The sequence below is a fragment of the Hippocampus bargibanti genome, linkage group LG16, assembly GCF_051943395.1.
Source record: "Hippocampus bargibanti isolate YZ-2025 linkage group LG16, ASM5194339v1, whole genome shotgun sequence".
Classification (NCBI taxonomy): Eukaryota; Metazoa; Chordata; class Actinopteri; order Syngnathiformes; family Syngnathidae; genus Hippocampus; species Hippocampus bargibanti.
The window spans coordinates 7797360-7804005 of NC_142749.1; the positions used below are offsets into that span (position 1 = coordinate 7797360).

A 6646-nucleotide genomic window follows, 5' to 3' on the forward strand; every position below is an offset into this window, starting at 1 on the left:
GCGTGACCAAGATCAACCCCTGTCAAGAGTGAGACTGGTCAAATCACACAGAAGACCATATGCTAAGTTTCTTCATGAGGGAAGACCTTATAAATGTTCACAAGCAAAGTTATCCTTGTCAAGAGTACAGTCTGGAGTGAACATGGAAAACAGAAATGTCATCGGCACTAATTCATCCAGGCCCTGATAAACAACTGACAATATAATGTACAATGAAAGAGTCACTGCGGACTTGGTTTCATTGAGATGTCTCTTTCAATATTTTGTTTTGAGGTACAATGTTGCCTTAATGGGTACTAGTTTCACCTCACTGTTTTACCTTTTCTTGCTATATTTTCCTTCTGAGTTGAACTCCTCAAGAAATGTGGACTGGTTGATTTTGTCGGGGAAATTTATTTGAACTGTGATTTGTTTTCAAACGGAGCCCATGAACATGAGGGTCGCAGTGGTCCAAATTCATCAGTGCACTGCACTCTCATTCATTTCTGAACTACGCTCGAAACCAATCAATTCAATTGTGTCCATCTGAACTGGCCGACTCACTCGGGCACTGTGTGGCTAGTTGGAGGTTTGAGCGCACACCCCTCTTCCCTAAAATGAACTAAGAAAATGCAGCTATATATATATATATATATATATATATATATATATATATATATATATATATATATATATATATATTTATTTTTTAAAGCTCAACCCCTCCTTAATGAAAATTCTCCTTTTGCAGAGGTGTTTGCACCCTGTCATCTATAGAAAAGTGGGGGAACACTGTAGAGTAAGAACATTTAAAGAGAGACAAATGTTCCAAATGTTTTTCACATTTCATATTATCTTAGAACAGATGGAACTTGATTGTCAATTAATTGATTCGTTGAGCCACATCCACCAGTTGTCATGTGATTTCATATAAAACATGTTGAAGTGTCAATGATGTCACCCTATGGTAATTGAGCGAAATTGATCATTTGCAATGTGTTTTTGTTTGTTTGTTTGTTTTAACAACAGACAAGAACGACGGGCAGGAATGATCTGGATTGGGAATGATCAAGGACGTTTGGCAACAAAGACTCCTGCATGCACAACACAAAAGCAATGTATATATTGAGTAGTATCGAACTGATAATATGGAGATATGCCACTCAGCTTCATTTCTTTGAGAAAATGCTTTTGTGTTTGAATGTGACGTTCATTCTAAAGGTATGCTTTCAATTCAGTCAACAAGAAACACATTCAAGCATGCCTTTTCATACTGGGACATAGCAAGACAGACACAGAAAAATGTCCTTCTCAAACTGTTTTCATGACATTGGCAAAATAGGATCATGTAAAAATAAAGCCTTGGTGCAAAAAAATAAAAAATAATGAGATGTTGGATATCAGGAGTCAAGTAAAAACCATTGAATGAATTTTGATTGGGTATTGTGATAAATAATCGGAACTAGACCTTTAAAGGACAACCAACACATTTTTTTTTTGTTACTGACATCAGAAAAACGTTTATAGAAACTAAAATACCCAAAACACGCAGGCTGATATTTTTAGTCAAACGCAAAACACCGATAAAAATGACTTAAAGTTGCCCAAAACTGCCACTACTGAGCTCAAAACTGGTGAGATTCAGAAAGTCTCGCCCCCAGATACTCCTTCACAAACTGCCTTGCTCCAGATCCAAAACCATGGCTTCAGAGAGTTCCGACTCAGACCCAGTGTCAATACACAGCTGTGAAGATAAAAGGAAATCTAACAGTGGTTTTGGTGTCTGAAGTCAGCTCTCAGCCTTCTGGAGATGTTATGATGCTAAATCAGCAGAACATCTATGATGGGAGGCGCTCATGTGAGGTCCCCAAAGAACTTTTCACTTTTTGTCATTAATTGCTCTGCCTTTTAAAAGCGCCTTTTGTCCTAACCCTAATTATTTGTACTTTCTCGGTCATGCCTTTAATTACTTAATATATAATTTAATAACTTATTTGTACCATAGTCTATGTTTTGTGGGACCAACCGCAACCCGAGTGATTTTGAATGTGACAGAATGACTGAATGAGGCTGATTGGGCAAAACAAGAAGGGGTAGGGTACTCATGCACAAAAAAATCTCATGTTTAAAAACAAATGACCACATAATGATCCGAATCAACTAAAATAAAGAGCAAAATGGAGACGGATATGTACAGCTCAGAGCTAATGAGCAACACACCCATGGGTCAAGGACATTGAAAATATCATTTCAGCATTCAAGAAGCTAGCTTAGAATTCCACATGGATGCATAATGGAGGGGGATTAGCGAAGAATGCCTCCTGTCATCTACGGACGGCATGATGAGCTGAGGAAGGAGGGATTGAAGGAGAGAAAGAGCGATAACTGGAGGAGGGAGACAAAGACAGAACTAGGCCAATTGTTTTGATGCGCTTAAATCTTTCTGGGTTTGCGTGTGTGTTTGTGCATGCATTTATATTCTTATGTAAACATACTTATACGTCACCACAGCCATTGTGTTTCATAGAACAAAGCAACTGGATGCTCATTATCCAGCTCTGTGAGCTAGAGTGACATGTACAAAAATTATATATGGAAATTAATCGCTGTCAATTGTTAAATCTGCCAATTATTTCTATTAACTTGATAATGACAATGATCAAAAAATCCTCACAAATACAACATAGGTTAAGGAGGCATCTTTTGTCATCGGTACTACAAGTTTTTAAGGATTGTCATTGTGGGGGTCCATTTGTGTCAATCGGCACATGTGCGCAAGGCTTTTTACACCCACCACCACCCTTTTGGCACACCGAACAATATGTCAAAAAGCAGACTCATTCTTAGCCTGACTATTAACAGGTCTAAGTTGTGGTGCATATTAAATCAAATGGGTCAGATTCTGCATTACGCAGAAAGAAAAGTCCATTCAAGCGTGCAGTTTGACTGCACTTTAGGCTAGAACAATTCCTATTTACTGCTCAATTTCAGTTTATATGTACAGTACAGTACTTGCAAGTGACTAATATCTTAAGGGAAGGAAAACATTAACTATTTGAAGAGTTGGTGTTATTAGATTCCTTGAAGTACTGTTTTGCTGGACTGACAATTCAGCTTTTGAATTCATCACAAATGAATAATGATGTCACTCGTCAGGAATTAATTTTCATTCTAAACCTTTCCAACGTGGCATGTGTAAAATCACTTAACTAAGAAGAGTACTGTATATTATTACTTTGTTGCAACGGTTTCATGTAGTAGTCACTCATTGATAGTCATTTTACTCTTAGCATCAATCTCCAGTCTCCGATCAACTCACACTTAATCCAACTGTTACACTCGTGTAACTGTTACATAAATGGCAAAAATTGTTATGGGAACACCAACTCATGTCTGATGACAATTTGCTGTTAACCGGTGTTAAACAATTATAATCTCACATCTACCATAACATCTTGGAATATTTTACACAAATAGTCTGTCATTTCCAACCAGATGAGACGAGGTAATCAAGTAAAAGAAATAACGTTTTCTGCCAAGGAATGAATAATGTTAGTCTTGCACATATAATGATAAAAAAGCGGTGCATTGAATTGTATTTTGTGGTTGCAAAATACTGTAACATCGTCTGGATCCAGATACTATTGTTGATCTTTATTCTCAGATTCCTATTTTGTTGTCAAAACACAATTCCATCTTCAACCAAAACAAATAGATTGGCTTTTTTATTCCAACACTTTTGAAGGTGTCTGTGTGTTTCCAAAACTATGAACCCAGCGGTGCGAGTCGATCTAGGTTACTGAGTCTTTCCCAGTGATAATAATAGATGAGCTGCACCTTCTGGCCTACTGAGAGGTGTTTTCTTCTTCAAAGTCACTACAAGGACAATTATAACTATTAGAAATGGGCCATTTTATGTACTGGTACTATCCAAACGTGCTTCATTTTAAGAGTGATGATTGGTCTTCATAAACGTTTAAAAATAATTTGATTGCTGAAATTTACTAAAGGTAGTGGACATTGACAAATGTGCAGTAATCACGTTTTGGAAAGTAAAAAACATTGGGATACTGACATAAGAGCACATTATTTCATCAATTATAGAGTTCAATAAAAATTGAATATTTTCATAACCTCTAGAAAGGAAGTCATCCCAAGAATACAGAAGAAGGTTTTCCCTCCGTAAGTAGTGACACAAGCAACACACAGACTAACCTTTGGCAACAACATCGCATCCATTAGGAGATTGATTCTTAACCCAGAATACACAAGTGCATTTCAGAATAAGGGAATATTTTAGGAATGAGAAGAAAATGTTGACTTCCCTTTACTTGTCAATACAAACTGCATTATCTTATCTATGCTTCCGCCGCGCCATGCCCTTGTCCCTCCAACCGAGACCAAACACCTGCTGTCAGCTGTCAATCAAGTCGTGACGGACGTTGACCTTGCACGGCATTGTTCGAAACGATTTGAATTGACCTTGCCTTTTGCTTCTCCTCTTGGTTTCCTGAGAAAATTGGCTTGCAAAAAAGGTGCCAAAGAAACGGCAAGATTGATTAGCCCTCAGATCAGTTGCTTTCGTGGAATCTAAACCGGCAGGTACTGGGAAGATTTTTGTTGGATTTCATTGTACGATCACACCATAGAATGGTGGTGTTTGATTATGAATTATCCATTTGCATCATGCACATATTGTTTTTCAACCACCTAAAAATGTATTTTCCAAAATGATTTTCTTATGTACACAATTTAAAAAAATAATAGAGGGTAATTTCTGTTTATTAGAAAGGAAGCAAACTTTTGATTTTCACAAATGTGATTAAGACCAGATTAATCCAAATATAGTATTTACTTTGCAACAGACTGTTTTGCAAAGTCAAATAAATCACATAGCTTATTTAAAATAACAACAGCCACCACCTCTTTGCATATTTCAAATAAACTTGTACTTAATTGAATGAAAGATCTGAGGCACCTGGCCCACTGGCAAGAATTGAGACATGAAATAAAATCTGTACATGCTCGCCAGCTTTTTAGTTTGGACATCTTGAACACTTCTGGAAAACCCATTTGTGGGAATTTTGGCCACACATCCAGAACGTTTTTGAGGTTAGAAGTCATTGATTTTGAAAGGTGTATTATGGGGTTGCGGTCAGGACAATGATTGGCACGATCAGTGTCGGATTCATCAGAATGAGGCTGTGAACTTCAGTGGCGGAGTTCAACGGCAGTGTAATTTTCAGTCCAACTGGACCGCACCCCATTTGTCTTAATAGTTTCAGATGTTGATCGTCTTTTCCTTTCGGCTTTTCCCTTCCGGGGTCGCCACAGCGAATCATTGTCATCCATTTTCAGAGGTTTGATTTGCATGTTTGTTTTGGCCAAGCTTTTACGTCGGATGCCCGTCCTGACACAACCCTCTGTATTTATCCGGGCTTGGGACCAGCACAAGAAGACACTGGCTTGTGTCCCCTTCTGGCTACAGAACAAGCAATACTATGAACTTAATAAAGATGAAGATGCTTAGTAAAAGGCTCCGAAACACAGCAACATTCCAAAAAGCAAAACTATACTCACCATTTGATGACATTGAATGAATGGGCAAATAAATAAAAACACTCACACTACATTTTCCATTCCTCCAACTGCTTTTATTTACTGTCAGAAAACTTGCTTTGTGAGCATAAATAAAGATGTCAACATAAAATGATAGTAATTTTCACATGTTGATCATTGTATAGCTACGTACGTTATGCTTAAGTTTCTGTTCAATCACGCCATACTTGACAAGTGAGGAGAGACATAATACAGTAGTGTCGGTAACTAAAGAACCATTTGAACCTGTCTCAATTAAAATTAAGATCAATGTTCTCTTCATTTTTTTTCTAATGCAGACCCCTATTGAAACAGGTGGTCCATTAAAAGCGATATGTCAAATACATATGTACACGTACATGTACTTCCACTCAAGTGGCACAAGAAATGGCAAATGATATTCATACAATTGAGTTACAATGCATTCATCTCGCAATTTGGTATATCCTCGCACACCAATACTGTACATCTACAAGGAAAAAGCAGACGATGAATCTTCGCAATTAACTTTTCCACATCCATTCGACATAACCAAGATGGCGTAGATGTAATGTAAATGTTGTCTAAGATAATACTTGTCAGTGGTTGTTTAAAAAGGCAACATTCAACACTAGTGACTGGGAGCACCACTGATACATAAATATATCCAAATATATGGGATAAGTGCTGCCTGAAGGAGATTAATAATTGAACCAACCACAATGAATTTCATCTGCCCCCTTAACGCCAAGCTCTGGCGACAGTTCTGATGCCAGTATCAGTAGAACATTTTTGAATCATAATATTTATTTATTGCTTTAATTTTGGGTTTGAGATGAATTAGATAAATCTCAAGTAGAGCGGCAATAATGACTTGATTAGGAGGTTCTTGCTGTGGGAGCAGGTTACAGACAGAGACGCAGCAGCAGGGAAGTCTCTACTATAAAACAACTGAAATACTGTGTGTGTGTGTGTGTGTGTGTGTGTGTGTGTGTGTGTGTGTGTGTGTGTGTGTGTGTGTGTGTGTGTGTGTGTGTGTGTGTGTGTAAGGAAGGTTACACCTGGTAATTTTATTCTTCCAGAAGAGAAT

The 6646-nt window shown here is 37.6% G+C and overlaps 1 protein-coding gene across 2 annotated transcripts in view; it reads right to left on the reverse strand.

The window, feature by feature from the left end:
• Positions 1-6646, reverse strand: part of nlgn2b (neuroligin 2b) — a 151632-nt gene that overhangs the window by 113663 nt on the left and 31323 nt on the right. The window lies entirely within an intron of this gene.